Below are 17,577 nucleotides of genomic sequence, written 5' to 3'. Positions count from 1 at the left end.
CGGTGTGCGATTCGTACCAGATGTCAAAGGAGCTTAATTTAATTGCCCATTTGGTGATTTGACCTGAGATGTCTGATTTACTGAGAATTGCTTTGATAGGATGTATCTGGGAACTACTATGAGCCTCGAAATAGTGTCGGAGTTTCCTTTTGGTCTAAATTAGAGCAATAATGATTTTTTCTGCCATTGAGTACCGGCTTTCTGCGTCCATCATGGCCGTACTGAAGTAAAAGACCGGGTGTTGCTTTTTTCCCATTTTTCTTACTAAGGCTGAACAGGTTGCTGACTGAGATACTGCTAGGTAGAGGTACAATGGCTCTTCAGGTTCTGGAGCAGATAGAATTAGGGGACTTGTCATGTATTCCTTGAGTTTCACGAGAGCTTCTCTCTGCTTTGCCCCCCAGATATCTTCTTTTCTAGCTCTGATTGCGTCGAAGAACGGTTTGCATTTGTCTGATAGTCTGGATATAAAACGGCTAAGAGTCGCTACTCTCCCAGTGAGGATTTGGACTTCCCTCACGGTTCGGGGCTCTTGACTTTGTAGCAATTTTGTCAACTAAGTGGGACTTGCCTCTATTCCCCTTTTGCTCATCAGGTGACCGAGGAACTGTCCCGAGGACACTCCGAACGAACATTTTGCTGGGTTTAACATCATTCTATGTTTCCTGAGAGTATCAAACACATCCTGCAGGTGTTGCTGATGATTTTTCTTAACTTTGCTTTTCACAACCATATCATCTATGTAAGCTTTGACCGTTCGGCCGATCTGTTCTTCGAATATTTTGTTGATCAGCTTCTGATAAGTTGCTCCTGCATTTTTTAACCCAAAGGGCATTACCTTGTAACAATAGGTCCCCCGTTCGGTGATGAAAGAAGTCTTTTCTTCGTCCAAAGGGTTCATCGGGATTTGGTTGTAGCCCGAGTAAGCATCAAGGAAAGTCAGTTTTTCATATCCGATTGTAGCGTCTACCATTTGATCGATCTTGGGGAGTGGGAAGCTATCTTTTGGGCACGCTTTGTTCAGGTTGGTGAAGTCAATGCATACTCGCCATTTACCATTCTTTTTCTGGACAACCACCACATTTGACAACCATTGAGGATACTGGACTTCTCTGACGAACCTTGCTTCTAAAAGTCGATTGACTTCTTCGGTAATGATTTTAATCCTTTCGGGGGCAAACTTTCTTTGCTTTTGTTTCATCGGATGGTGGCTGGGGTCCACGTTCAAGCTAAAACAGGCCGTCCATGGGTCAATCCCCGGCATGTCCTAGTGATTCCAGGCAAAGATATCTGCGTTCTTCCTTAGGATTTCTGCCAGCTCCTCCTTCTCCTGAACTGACTAGAGAGTCCCTATGTAGGTCAGCTTGCGCTCGTCCCCTGTGACTATCTGCATGGCTTCTATAGTAAGATGCTCTTCTTCCGGTTCCTCCATCTCTTTTGGAGGGGAAGAGCTCGGTAATTGCTATTTTAGCAATTTCTTGCCCTTATCGGAAGGATAAACCGTCGTGTGGTAGCACTCCTTTGCTGTTACTTGGTTCCCCTAGAAATCGATGACCTCTTAACCATTTGGGCTTACGCATCTTATGACTTGGTGCAGGGTTAATGGGACTCCTTCCATGTGGTGGATCCATCATCGACCCATTAGCAAATTGTAGGTCAGGTTAATATCCACAATCACGAAGTTCTCTTTCAGAGATCTTTTAGCAGCAGTGACTGATAGCGTGATCACACCTGTGGGCTCCACTCTTCTTCTATCGAATCCTACCAAAGGGCTTTTAGTGGGACGAATCTGGTCTGCGGCCAATTTTAACTGATTGAACGTCCACTTTGTCATGATATTAGCGCTACTGCTGGGGTCAATTAGTACTCGTCTGACTAAACAGTTGGCCATTAGTAGACTAACTACTAATAGGTCTTCGTGTTGGTGTTGCACCCTTTTGAGATCCCCTTTATGAAAAGAAACTTGCACTTGATTGGGTTTGCAGTCAATCGTATTGATTTCCCCATTCCTCCACAGTTTATGGGCTTGTTTCACTACAAGAAATTTAGTTTTTAGGGACAGTCCATTCTGTCCCTAAAAGCCCTAAGACCGTCCTTGATGATCGAATTCAACCGTCCCTAATAGTTGTGTCCTAAAAGATTTTTAGGGACGGTAAAAATTATCCGTCCCTAAAAAAGTCAACCTTTAGGGATGGACTTACCGTCCCAAATAAGACCGTCCCCCTTTGATTTATTAGGGACGGTCTTACTGTCCCAAATAAGACTGTCCCCCCTTTGATTTATTAGGAACGGTATTTACTGTCCCTAATAGTTAATATATTACGGACGGACTTGTCTGTCCCTAATACAATTTTTATTAGGCACAATTTGTACTGTCCCTAATAGGATTTTATTATTATTATTTTTATTATTATTATTAAATTTGTAACTGTCCATAATGCTTTATTATTATTATTATTATTTTCTCTGCTGGATTTGTGTTCTAGAAACACTACTAAACTACATCAACCTTATATATCAAAACATCAGAACTAAAAAGTACAAACATCCACAATATCATTCTAGAAAGAAAAAAAATAGATTATCACCACAATACAGTGCCAACAAACGAGCTCTTAATCTCATGAAAAAGCTACAAATTTTCTAGTTTTGTAAACAAGAACTAAAAGTATTTACTAGCTGCTTTAACATCAAATGGTTCCAAACATCCTTAAAAGTTAAAACATCATTTTAAACTGAATGCAATCATAAAATGTTGTTGCTGTTGCTCAAGGAGCTGTTGTTGCTACTCAAGTAACTTCTGAATTGTATCCAACTTCTCCTCCAAACCAAAGGTGCTTCCCATGCTTAGCGGATATATTCTGGACCGGAATCATATCACAAAGGATAAATTGGGCTGTGCTCCCTATCTCCAGTACATCAGAGCAACACATACATAAAACATTAACCATCAACAAACATCATTGTCCTTATGACATGTGAATAACGAGGTGATGCTGTCGCATAAATAATTTCATCATTTACTATAACTGCTTTATTAACCATTTGTCTTAACATGATAATGAAGAACGGACTAGTTGTGAGGAAATAAACTTACCGAAATCGATGAGTAAACATTCTCAAGCTGTTTAGCTATAGAAGTGCATGCATCAGATAAGCTGCGCCTTGTAGCAAACATCATATCAGGAAGTTTCCAACACTAAAACAAAAAACAAGTGCACAAACCATTATATTAGCTAACTGCAAAGGAAAGAGTTATAAGAAGGAAAAACAATAATATATATATATATATATACCTTTAAAATACTAAGTGACAAATGAGAACACAATGTTACTAGCTGCATCTAGGCCTGTCAAACAACCCTCTAAACTCTAAGATTGGCCCAAACAAAGTCTTGAAGTCAGGAACTAGTTCAATGATCTCTTTTTCTTTTCTTTTTTTCCTTTTTCTTTTCGTTTTTTGTCTGGCAAATAATACAATTACCTTTTTGGGCTACAACAACTTGAAAACTTGAGAAGATACTACTCTTGGTGATTTGTTAACTATCTTAAGAAGTGAAAAAAACAAAATGATATAGCTTAAAAAGCTCAACCAATATCACAACAAACAAGTTCTTGAATTTCAAAGAGAATAAAAGCATATGAAATATGAAATATATAGAAATATTAATAATAAAAAAGATAAGGTGGAGTTAAAAAAAAATTGAACATAAACTAAAAAAAAAAAATTCAGGATTAACAACTCATGGTAACGCAGTTATTATTAATGACTGGGATCACATTTAAAATATTATAGAGTACTCCATGAGTCCATTCTGATCACATGATAGGATTTCAATACCTCCTGATATCTAATAAAGAAGTGTTTCAATAATGGTCATGGTTGATTATTTTATCTGAACATGGGTTAACATCAACTTCGGAAGGGAAAAAAAAAAAAAAAAAAAGGATTATTTAATCTGAACATGGGTTAGCATCCTGTCATTCTCTTTTTTGATTATGTCAAGTTCATAGCTGAGAATTGTGCTAACCACCAAACAGAACATGAAATGAAAACTCGAAAACATAATGCATGAGCTAAAAAACAACTTCTTACATTGATCACAAATTGACAAAAAAACTGGCAAATAGACGGTTGATACGTAATTGAGGTCATTATCAAATAACCCACCTACTTGTAAAGAATAATTAATTATATGTTGCATATGGAATCACCATATATATCAACTCAGATTCCACTGATGGAGCTATTTAATTAATCAACGTTTTTCCTCAACTACTTACAGTAATAAGCATAAAAAAACATGTGACATTTGGGTTACAAATGTACTGATGTTTGGTGTTGGATGATGCAGAGTGGGCAATTCTGGGATAGCTGTAGACAAAGGAGGTGGGAAAGACCACATGTGGTTGACAATAAAATCACTCACTTTGGTATTCTCATCCAAACCATTATTAATGAGAAGTTGTAAGGGGAAACGCAGATATAGTGGTCCTCCCACTGCCCAATTGTCAAGCCAGAAGCTTGTATCATTGCCATTGCCAATTTTATGCTTAATGATGAGCCTAGCACTAACAGGGTGTCTTAATTGCAAAATCTTTTTCCAAACAAGAGTGAGGGATCTTAAAACTCTAGCGATTTCTATTTTTGATGAGGCATTTTATCCAAATTCTATCACTGCTATCAGCATGAATGTCCCAAATGTATCTCAGTATAGATGCTCTATTAGAGGCTTCCAGATTTGGAATCCCTAAGCCACCTTCTTCTTTAGGTTTACACACTATTTTCCAAGCTATGTTAGCACCAGTACTTTTCATTTCTAACTAACTGTAGCAAATAATAAGATCAAGCAATTGGGCTAGTTTATTCTATTAGAATGGCATTGATATTGGGTAAATTATGTGCATGGTTCAAGCACGGGCAAAATACATTAAATTTTGTTCATTTAAAATTTTAAGCCCATATCAAATTTTCCCCCCTATTATCCTTGATCTAAAACTTTTTAAAGACACTTAAATTTTGTGATGGTTTAAGGATCGTCTGGTTAAGGAGTCAAATATTCTTAGTCAATTAAATTCCATAAATGCGGATCCACCAATAGACATGTGTCAATATTCTAAAGGTTCAAATCTTTAAAGAATATGCTATTTAATATAAATTTGAATTCATTTCTATATAAAAGGAAACAAATCCCCTATATTTATGGGAATTAGCACATTGTTTTAGGAGTTTTCAAATTAAATACCGAAATTCTTGGCTTATAAGTGCAAGGTCACTTTATGCATTGGAGGACACAAAAGATCTGCTGAATCTCTTATTCAACAATCACTCCAAAGTTTCTGAAGACGAACTTGTCAAACTTGTGCCGTTAAGGCATTCAAAGCCCTTGCACCAACTTTTTAAGAAGATTTAATTAGAGGAAGATTCTGATCGTAATAGAATCGCCTGTACTCATTTCTTGATTATTAATAAAATTGTTATTTGTTACTTATTTTTGTTTCTAGATAGACTAGATTTGGGACACAAAATTTGTGTGTACAATGTGATCGCTTTTGTCTTCATCATATAGTCCCTTGACTGTAAGATTGACTTAAAAGTACAATAATTTAACTTCAATAAATGGGTTAGTTTGTTCCACCTAAAAGTCATTTTCCTTGCAGTTAATTCTCTATTAATTATGCTACCAAAAAATTTTCATCGCCGCTGCTAGTTGCTTAATTTGTAGTGATATCTAGAAGTTGACATTTATTACAGGCTATTTGCAGTCCTCTGCTGCTTATTACCCACTTAACTGTATTAACTGTCCCACCTGAATCACAGTATACAATTTTTTCATCAATCCAAAGAAACACATGGAAGGTGTGTCAAATTTAGGATGTGAGAACTATTAGATTCTATTAGGACTTCATTATGTCACAAGGATTTTACAGTTGTTTTTTCCCTTCTGATACTAATAATTTATAGCTAAATAATCTCTACACAGAGTACCAAAAAAAAAAACAAATACAGATTAAAGAAGGAGCTAAATCTAATAGAAATTTATGAAAAGAAGAAAACACAGAAATAAAAAAAAGAAACTCACCTGATATCGAAGATTCAATTGAAATCTTATAAAGGCGCAATAAGGAATACAAAAAAACATATTGAAACACTTTTAATAGATAATTTGACACTTCATCAGGTGCTTTAGTTTCTGCAACTTCAACATATGCTTCTCCGGTGCTGGCCAAATTTCAACCAAAAATCACAAAAAACCATAAATAAATAAGTAAAAATATAAATGAGCAAGTACTAATCAATTTTTAATTTTAATATAGATTTTGATTGTGCATGTAAGAAGCAAATTTTGTTTTCTTTTCCTTTGCAACATATTTTGCCAACTTACAAAGCCTATTTTATCACCACCATGTAGGATGGAGACAACAATGTGACAAACATATTAACAGAATTCACAGGAATACTACAAAAATCAGCAATAACTACCAAAGAATTTAACATATTATCTTACACCAATATACTTTATCTGAAATCAAAAGCATGAAAGGCAAACCAAATCTCGCCTCCACCACTGTCAAAAGGCTATTATCCTATTACCTAGTGCTATCCCTACTAGCGTCGGGTGCTACTAGGGAATACAAAGAAGACCTAACCTTTAACATTATTTTGTATTTTCATTTTTTTTCAAAGCATTGTTTTGTATAGATTAACCGCTGTAGACTCAAACTCAAGTCCTCCCACTTTGATTCCACCCCTCTAAAATACGAAGTTTATAACCACATATAAATTGCTCAGATATTGAAGCAACCCATATTTGATTTCTTTTAATTTCAAATCTCGATGACAAAAAAATGGCATCTATCCAGCACCAATGACATTGTAATAAAAAATATAAAATGAACTGTGAAATTGACAAAAGAAAAAAAGAAAGTAATTTCACCTTTTTTTATATAATTTTGTTGGTAGTACCGCATCAAGAGAGTATGATTTTATAATTTTATTTTTTAGCCCACAACAAATTGGAATGTTATTTTTTTTTTTTTTGTTTGCTTTTAAAAATATCTACCTAAAGGACATAGGTTATTTCCAAAAAGACTAGCACACAATTTTATTTATTTATTTTCACTCTTTTTCTCTGTTTCCTAAGCAAGCAAACAGAGAATAAAAATGGTATGAATTGATTTCCTTTATTCTCCTTGACTCAAGAAAATAACACCTAGAACAACCCACACATCTGCACTTTCATACACACATATATGCGCACACACGAAAAATAATATCTAAAAATAACGTAAAATACCCAAACTCTGCCACACATCTACAACATAAGATCTCATACACCAACACCATACCAAAGTAAAATAAAACAAGAAAATTAAGGACCAAAATCAATAAACTAAAATACTCTCAGAGTGTGTGCTTGTGTGTGATATATATTTGTATTTATATATATATATATATATATATATAGATAAATAAATACCTGGTAAAAGATTGCCTCTGAGTGAGAGATTGAAGCGAGGGAGAGTGAGAGATTGGGGCTTCAATCGAAAGCAAAAAAAAAAAAAAAAGCGAAATTGGACTTCGATCTAATATCTTTTTTGCAACATAATAATGAACTTTAAATTTCAATACTGAGACAAATTAAAAATCCATTGTAAATCCCTAATACTCAAATGGAAGCGCAGAAAATTTTCAAAACAATCCGTGCTAACATTCATCCAACATGTAAAATTATATAAAAAAAGTCCCAGCTTCCAACCAAAGAAACCAACATGAATCCCAAGAAACTCTACCTGAGATGTGAGATGACCATCGGAGAGACCGATCAATGAATCAGATCTCACTTCTGAGTTGACCCGACGGGTGGGGCATCGAGTAGACTCGCCTGCTGCAACTCGAGCTCATAGAGCTACTGTTCACGGTCCATCTCGATGATGAGTGGCAAGAAGAGGATGAGGAACGTCGTGCCGACGATCCAAGCGGCCTTTTCGGTGCTCTTCACCAGGCGTTTGGTCATGTAGGCTGCGTCCGACGTCGCTCATTTGCCGTGGTGTTCAATCAGCTACCACGAGACGGCGGTCGAAACCCTAGATACAATCCCTTCGCCATCGCTGGTGAGAGAGAATCGTTTGCCCCCTGAGGTGCCATGAGAGAAAGAGAGAAAGAGAGTGAGTTAGGGCATTGCAGATCTTTGACTTGAGAGAGAGCAGAGATGTATATACTTAATAGTCAAAAACTACGTCATTTATGAATGTATCATTTACTATTAGCGAATCATGGATGGTAAATTTACCGTCCCCAAAAGCATTTTTAATTTTTTTTATTACAAAAAATTCACATTACCATAAAATCACTTGGCGCTATATTTCCCGCCAGCAGATTTATTTGGGATAATTTTTTTTGGGCTTTAAAGACGGACCTATGAACTGTCCCAAAAAAGTAGTGTCTTTAGGGACAGTACTACCGTCCTAAAAGGCTATTTCTGATAATTTTTTTATTAAAAAAAATATAATTTCACTAAATATGGCGCTAAATTTTGCCGCCACTGGCTTATTTCATTTTTTTGGTCTTTTAGGGACAGAAAGGTCAGGACTGTCCCCAACAGGAGTTTTTTAGGGACGGAACTTCTAGGACTGTCCCTAAAAGGGGTGTCTTTAGGGACAATTTTTTTATTGTCCCTAAAGGACTGTCACCAATACCCTTAATTCTTGTAGTGTTTAAGCTAGATCCTGTAGGAATTTCCTGATTGCTCGTCTTCTTACGGACGGCCATGAATTGTGTTGATTACTCGGACAGGATGGCTTTCTATCGCGGCTTTCGGAATTGCCCGGGCTCGATCTTGCTGCCTTTGTTGCCCTGGGGTAATCAAGTACTCAGTTAACTCGCCCTTGGCTATTAACGCTTCCACCTGTCTTTTTAAGCTCCTGTAATCATTGGTCAGGTGACCAAAATCACTGTGGAATGCACAGTGTTTTCTCTGGTCTCTTTGCTTCATTGGCTGTTTGATTGGTGGTGGGATCTGGAAGATGTTTCTTACTTTGGTCTCTTGGTACAGTCTAGCCAGTGTTACTTTGAGCAGCGTGACTCTTTCGGTTATTCGGGATTTCTTTTCAGGGGCTCGTCCATCAATAGCCGGGGGTTCTCGATGGGCCCTTAAGGTGCTCGATCGCTCATTTGGCAAATTCTCTACTGTGACCAGTGTCGCTTTCTGCTGTCTAGTTACTTCATTTTCTTCAAGTCAGATGTAGTTTTGTGCCCGCGAATTCAGCTCTGACATGTTATTTGGGGCTTCTTCACCAGAGAAGAATGGAAATGTGAGCCTTGCACTATGGCTATCTTGAACGCTTCTATGGCTGTGTCTTGATTGCAATCTGGTATGCCCGAAGACTACATGTTGAATCAGGTGAGGAAGGTTTGCAGGCCTTCTCCATTCATCTTCCGAATTGTAAAGAGACTGGCAATGGTTTTCTTCTGTTTTTTATTTCCACATTACTGGGCCAAGAACGCGACGCATAGTGACTCGAAGTTTGGGATCGACTTGCACGGGCGATTCTTGAACCACTTTAGGGCCACCCCCGTCAGGCTAGATGTAAATATTTTGCACATGAATAGATCATTGTGAGCCTCTAATGTTGTTTCCTGGGTATAGTGGTTGAGGTGCTGGAGGGAATCTCCAGTCCCATTGAATTTGATAAACTTGGGCATTGTAAATTTCTTGGGTCTTGCGACCTGTTCTATCTCATCTGTGAAAGGGGTTTTCACTATTGATGCAATGAATTCTCGCCATGTCTTCGGACGTTTGGGCCTTCAGCCCTTTGATTCGTTCGTCCATTTCTTTCTGGAGCCTGGTGATAAAGTCGTTCCTCGAAGACGGCTGATCAGCTGTTGGGGTCCACATTTCTTTTCTACCTGAATCTGCGTCATCTGATGGATGGGCTTCGGTGACTCGAGGCCCCCCAATATTAGAGTTCCCTAAGGTGCGGGACTGACTTGCGGCATCGTGGATGTCCTCCAGCGTTCCATTGAGATGTTGGCGTGGAGCCTTCTGTTGGTGAGGTGGGTTATCATTGCTTTGCTTCATGAGGGGATCTTCGTTCTGACGTTTGGGCCAAAGGTCGTTTGGCTGTTCATTCCACCGAGCGTTGCCGTGGAGTTTTTCGTTTTCTCTGTGCAGAGTGCTGATTTGTGCCACGCTGGTTTCTTGAGCCTACCTTAGCATATTGATTTGCTCAGCGCTGGCTTCATTTGCTTGTCGCAGGATGCCCAGTTGCGCTTGCATTTCTTCGCGTATCTTCTGCATGGTCTCCTGTTGCTGCGGTTGAACAGTGTCTAGCTCTGTTGCCATTTTGGAGTGATGCTGTATGCAAGGGATAGGGAACGGACTTTTTGTATCGAACTTCCCACAGACTGCGCCAAAGTGTGGGTGCAATTTTTTACACCCGAACACCTAAAGAGATCAATTATGGAGAGCACACAGAAAAAATCAAGAAGGGAAACAAGCAAATCTTTGAGATAGTAGTAATATTCAGAGTTCGATGCTCTTCACCTTTGTTCAGGCTCTATTTATAAGTATTTTTGTTTAGGAATTTACATGGAGCCGTTTCTTGGCTTTTATTCCCAAACGCAGGTAATTTATGTCTACAGATCGTGCATTCGACATTATTGTGGGCGTTATGGAGTTTGGGCCTTGTCAAGATTGGGCCTGTTCATTCTGCCTTTGTTTTAAGTAGGCCTTCCTTCGCTGGGCTTATGTTTGATTATGGGCTTCTAGTTTTTTTAACTTGGTTGTGGGCTGCCTTTTGTCGCCACGTGGTGTTTTGCAATTGGCGTGATTTTTTTTCCCTCCACAACGAGCCTTAAGTTTCGTTCAGTAAAAAGGAAATAAGAGATTTTGAAGGAAGATAGGACAAATGTACGAACTTCTTATGATTCGTTTCGTAAAGGAGACAAGGATAATAGATTGGATGATTTATCATTTCTCCTTCAGAAGTCAAGACAAGTAGTGCTATTAAGCCTATTATAAAAGTTCTAAATTAAGTACAATGCTATCATTCATTAACATCAGTTAAACCCCACAATTATAATATTATACGTAGAGATAAATAAAATGGTAAAAATAATTTAAATTTTTTGGTCCTTCCTGGCTAATTGAGTCCTAACTAATAAAGTAAGTTGTTAGATTCTTCCGTTCATCTAACCAAATAAAAAGAAAAAAAGACACTATCTGTTCATTAATAATGTTTAATCCATCATTTTTTCTCACTCTTCTATTTAATTTTCTTCTTTTTATATGTGACGAAAGGAAAGGACAAGGAGAAACGTGAATGATATTGGACAATGCCTTTTTCAGTTCTCTTTCATGCTTCTATCTTGACCTACTTTTATACCAAGCTTAATGTTAATGTTAAAGAATGGTATATTATTCAAAGTGGTCACATTAATTAGGGGAGTACAAAAATTCGGTCAAATAAAAAATTCAAACCGGATTAAATTGGACAGGACAATTTAGTTTGGTTTGCTAATGGTTTGATTCAGTCACGATTTTAAATTTGTGAAACCATAAATGGTTTGGTAACAGTTTGAAATTCTTTAGGACCGAACTAGATCAAATCGAACCGTTATGTTATATATATAATTATATATATATGTTAAATTATACAGTATATATACTATAATATAATTCTACAATTTAAATCACTTCGAAATTTGTAACAATTATAAATTCTATGATCCACTCTTAATTCTCTTAGGTCTTATCAATTTATTAGATGATAGTTATATATATTTTTTAATGGATGAATTTTGAATTGTGGCGGATTATTTGTTGTTAAATTAGTAATTCTAAATTTATTAGGTTATTAGTAATTCTGAATGTATTGACTTTAATTCCAAAAGTAATAGAAAAGAATGAATTAAAAGTTATGCATATACAAATAGTTCTGAATGTGTTGGTAACTTAGTCTATTGTTGTGCATGTGGATTTTGAAATATGAATACTTTTGTATAAAAAAGAAAAAGAAAAAAAGAAAAGGAACCGTATAATCGAATCGAACCAAACCGATTTTTCACGATTTGATTTTAAATTTTAATAATTCATTAAAATTAATTTAATTTTAAAAAAATTCTTAAATTGATCCAAACTGAACCGTATCCACCCGTAACATTAAAAATGTTAACAAAAAGTAGCATGTAGGTTTTGTAGCAAACATAAAATATTACTAGATGAGAACATTTAGTGACGAATAGATGAGGACATTGAGTCAAGAATTATCTGAAAAGATCGAAGATTTTTTTTTTTCCCACATAGAAAGGGTACTGTCGCATGAGAGAGAGAGAGAGAGAGAGAGAGAGAGAGAGAGAGACAGACAGACGGACAGAGAGTTAATGGTTGCACATGTTGCATAAGCACTTGAGCAGTGATAATCTGTGAGTGGGCTCACTGCTTCAGACCGAGATGGGGTGGTCCCAACCTCATCTTGTTCACGTGCGCAACCACCCCAAACCATCACCTGGTGGGCCTCCATGTCAACCACCATTATTCTGGTGGTCCTTTCCCCACGACTTCCCTGTTACATCTCATTCTCGATCATATTGACTCAACAAAACGTGAAACATGTATAAATATTAAACACTGAGAATTATATGTTACATCCATCACCAGTTACAGTTCTCTTAATTCAATTTAAGTTTTTAATCTAGTTGTTAACACATGATATTTTTCTAATTGTAATACATCATGAAGTGCCCCTGAAAGCTCGTTGTGATAGAAGTCAAGAAAATACTTTTGAGGGTATTATTGTATTTTCTCACTTTTTATTTAACCCCAATCTTATCCCAGTGACTTTTGTCATTTCTCATCATAATAAAATTTCTACAATTTCACGGTGTACCACGAAATTCAGGATTTGAGTAGTCATTTAAATCTGTGCATTCTTCTTTCGTTTTTCTACGTGGGATACTAATTTTCTCGGCTACCAAACTACTTAAGAACGAATGTAGAGTTGGTCGATAATCATCCTGTTTGGTGTGAATGATGGTAAAAGGGTTTGCTGAACTCTGGAGCTTTGGTGTACCTAATTGTCTTAAACAAGCACCTGTCCTTTTTATAGACGGTATACAGTTTCATGGACATATTTGTGTGTCAGTAGCTGTTTATGAGTTTTCTTTATGGGGACCGAGAGAGGACACTGTTTCGTAAATTATGTGTTGATTCCCAACACTATCATACCAAAATTTGGTTTTTGTCTGCATATATATGCAAATATATTCGCCATTTTGTTTTTCTACTATTTAACCTTACTATCCAAAATAATTCATCAATTATTCATTTAGTTTTTTTTTTTTTTTTTTTTTCAAAAAATCTGTTGTAATGGGTGGATGGTGTTGAATACTTACTCATTTATATCTCTTTCACTTTTCATTCGGATTCGATGTGAGATAAATACTCCTAATAACATCAAATCTTTTCAAAACTTGACAACGCTACAACTGGGGCAACAAATAACTTCTCTTTAATCACAGGGAAGACCACTTCCTGATTAGACCAAGTTACTTTGTTAGAGAATGTAACTTTAATAATTTATAGTTTGGCTCACTAAACCCTTCTTAAGTTTCTATGTATAGATTTTATAGATCAATTACATTTGTTTGAATATCCATTGAAATGTCAGTTCTCGATCGATCAAATTTTTTTCTAAGGTTACAGCAAAATTCTACTCTAACCCATCAAGTATGACTTGATTTACCGAGAAAAAAAAAAAAAAAAAAAAAAAATGACTTTGTACAAAGTTTTAACAGATCTATGGTGAAATTTGATGTAGTTTGCTCATTAAGAAAAAAAACAAAAAACAATGATTAATGCCATTAGTATCTTAAGCACTCAAATTTTCTTTGAAGATAGTGTGACGTGTCAAGGATAGCAATGCCAATCTAGTCAAAGTCAAAAAAATTTCAAGTGGGTTTGATTAGAGATCCAACTTATAGTCCATTTTAACGTATTTGAATTTGAATTTTATTCCGAATTTCAAATTCTACTTTGAAATATTCATTACTATTTTGGTCAAATTTGTATATGGGTAGTTTCTTAAATGTTCGGGTTTTACTCGATATCTCACTTGTTTCAAGCATATGTTATTATTATGTTTTGTTATATGAGCCGTGTATGAATCATGTACATCAAATTGGATGTGGGAAATAAGTTTTTGAATCGTACTTATGACTTGAATTGTGCGTGTGTTATGTGGGTCGATACGCGTGCTTTAAGGACAAAAGAAAAAAAAAAATGGTTTCGGTTTCGATTAGAATTCACATGATACCGCTTTAGATATGCTCCATTTCATCTCCTACTATATCCGAAATTCCACCATTTTTCATGCGTTTAGAAAACACTATGAAGTTTGGAATTTTAAATCCCATAAAATCCAATTTTATTTTAAATTTTCTTGGTTCCAAATACTAAGAATTCCATATCCCATCAAATCCAGCATTCCAAACACACCGGAAGACTTTTAGGTTTGAAATTCAAGAAATCTCAAATAAGCATCTAAAAGGAGGAGAGAACACAAGGAATTCTTATTCTGTGTTTGGTTGAATGTAAGTGGACATCTGGAAACAAACAATGATCTTGAATGGTTATCCAAAGTAAACATGGGCCTGTTTCAGCCTAGTCAGTGTAGGCCTAGAAAAAAATGGGCTTCACTAAGGGCCAAGTTGAACATTGTGAAACTCTGAACTTTATGAGATATTATTACATGATTTCAAACCAATCACATAGTAACAAACAAGCAAATACATTCACTTTGTGTCAGTCTTATTGCATTTTTTGCTTGCATATCATTATGTAATTGGTTGGGACCAATGGTCCCGGATCATACAATAATTTATCAGAGTTTGATAGTTTGAGATACAAGTGATAAAAAAACACTTCACTATAAGTTTTCCTGTATTTTTATTAATCTGTTTTTCACTAGCGTAAGATGTTTAAAACTCCATTGTGAGATTCAATATTGTAGGCCCCACTGGCAGATCCAGGGGCTGGGGTGTGCTCAAGCCCACCCCCAAAATTTTTTTTTTTTTTTTTTTTTACTATACCTAATTTTAGCACAGCCAAAAAAAAAAAAAAAAAAAAAAAACCAAAATTACTACTGGTATTAGTCCACCCAAAAAAAATATTAACCCATTCAATTGACAATTTCTGGATCCGCACTAGGTTGGCCCAGAATTTGTCTGTTGTTGCCTGGGCTGGTGCTCACTCAAAATAAATTCTCGATTTGAACGTTATCTCAACATCTCAACCACCTTTACCTATGATTGTAAAATTTTCGGTCTGGACATTGGTTTCGGATGAGGCCCACACCCACTCTTGCTCATGTTTAGGTGCTTTCGTGGCCTTGTTGTAGTCTCATTAGGGGTGGGCCCTCTGGGCTTGCATCTTTAATTTCTCAGAGAGGGCGCTTCGCACTTCGCAGGGCCGCTTTGGGCTTTGGTAGCCTCTTATTTTTTGTATAGTGTCTAAATTATCAACCATTTGATTTGATGATTTTTCTCCTGTCACCTTTATTATGCATAGGAAAACAAAAGGAGAAAAATATATATCTGTATATATATAGTTATACATACATACAATTATATAGAACCTTATTACTGGCAGATGGAGATATTTATTTTATACTTTCGTCAATTATTTATTTCTTACATTTACATTATAGATTATAATTCTGAATTGAACAACTGGCCTTTTATGTGGCTACTTATGTAAAGTAGCGGGTGCAAGGTATTGGTAGGTTATCACATTGGGTGAAGTATAGGTGTACAATTTCATATCAGTGTAAAAAGGAGAAATGCCATATATAAGGTTCAACACCTTTCTATAACATAACGTATTTTAAAGCCGTGATGACATGAACTCATCAGAATTTTAAAGTTAAGCGTGCTTATTATGAAATAAGTTAAAACCAAACTTGTGCTAATATTATTAAATATTATCAAATGCTATTGAATCTAACCTAATCTATGTATATTATGCATGCCACTAGTGTCCTAACATGCATGGCATTAATTGCTTGAATTTCATTTGCTGCTCTCTAGTGTTAGAAAAAGATTTCCATAATCGATTTCTCATTTGCTGATTATATATCAATATCATCACAGTTCTGAAAAAAACATTTAAATGTCGACCAATGATATACTTTGGAATGATTAAAAAAAAAAAAAATCGTCACCTTTGACGTCTCTCTTGAATTTCCAAACAGAAAATGAATGCATATATATGATTTATACGTGTTCAAAACTAGTCCATTATAATTTAGGGGTATGTTGTGTGCACTATGTGTTGTAGTGATCACCATTGTCCAATGAAGTCGAAGAAATCTGGATAGTAGCTAGGTGTAATGGTTCATTTCTAGCCAGATATACTTCTATGAGTTGTAATCTGTCAAAACTTTTATGGAAGAAATTATTGCAGATTTCATCAATATATGCTCCTTTATTATTATAGTTGGAATGTTGTGAAATTGACGTGAAGCAAATAATGCAGGTCACAATCATTGTTCCTCATCTTCATCAATTCCACATATTTTATTTGCCAATGAATGAAGTGGTCTTTTACGCCACAAAAACTGGATATTGGATTTCTTCGAAGGCCTCCATTCCGCGGCAAGTAGGATTGGTTTCCGGGAGGTTAATTCAAGAGGTCTATCATCGCGGGAGCAGCCTATGGAAATTTTCCAGCAGGCCAGTGTGGGGGAGTGTTGAGTAATTTAACATGATGGAATTTGTGTTTAATTTGATGCAGACCCTAATGGATGTTGCTGTAATGGCACTTCCTCACCATGCTCTGAGCTATTCATGTGTATGAAGGTTTAATTGCTACATAGAGATCCTATTGATTGAAAACATGACCACATCTGTTGATTGAAATATGGACATGAGTAGTGCCACGATCATAATTAATGCGACTTATAGTGCTAGAAAACTTTGTTTGCAGAGTTGGTACTTTTTCATTTTTTTTTAAAAGTTAAAGCAAACACACACTCATTATTCATAATAATTCCTGGGTAAGAATCGAACTCTTCACTTCCTCCATTGGAGAGGAGAGAATTGGGATAGAGAGCCCTTTCATACTTTAATATATATGCACGCTAATTCTACCTTAGGTTCCATTAACCTTTCGCCTCTCGTATGTCATATATATAGCCGAAACACACACACAAAAACACGTACAGCACAAAAGTTCATGGGCTTACTTTCAAAATAATCAATTATCAACAACCACCACCTTTAAAGGTTGCTTTAAATATAGAATCACAGTACCGCAAGTCAAAGCAAAGAAGAAGGTGGAACCCTGAATAGGAAACAAGGAAAATTCTCAAAAGAGAGAAAAGGAAGAAGCATCTTCTTCTTGGGAAGAATGGAAGGCGCGCAGTTGAGAGCTGCTTAAAGCAAAAAATGAGAATCACAGTGTTTTATCAAAACACTTGGCAGTTGAGACCTGCTTAAAGCAAAAATTAGAATCGCAATGTCACACCAAAACACTAGTCATATATACATTGGTTTTCCCCTATATAGTAAACAAATAG

This window comes from Cornus florida, unplaced genomic scaffold (genome assembly GCF_030987335.1).
Source record: "Cornus florida cultivar Cherokee Brave unplaced genomic scaffold, ASM3098733v1 CherokeeBrave_3.0.0_Hap2_Chr10, whole genome shotgun sequence".
Taxonomy (NCBI): domain Eukaryota; kingdom Viridiplantae; phylum Streptophyta; class Magnoliopsida; order Cornales; family Cornaceae; genus Cornus; species Cornus florida.
The sequence above is the reverse complement of the archived record's forward strand: the minus strand, read 5'-3'. Positions refer to the sequence as shown.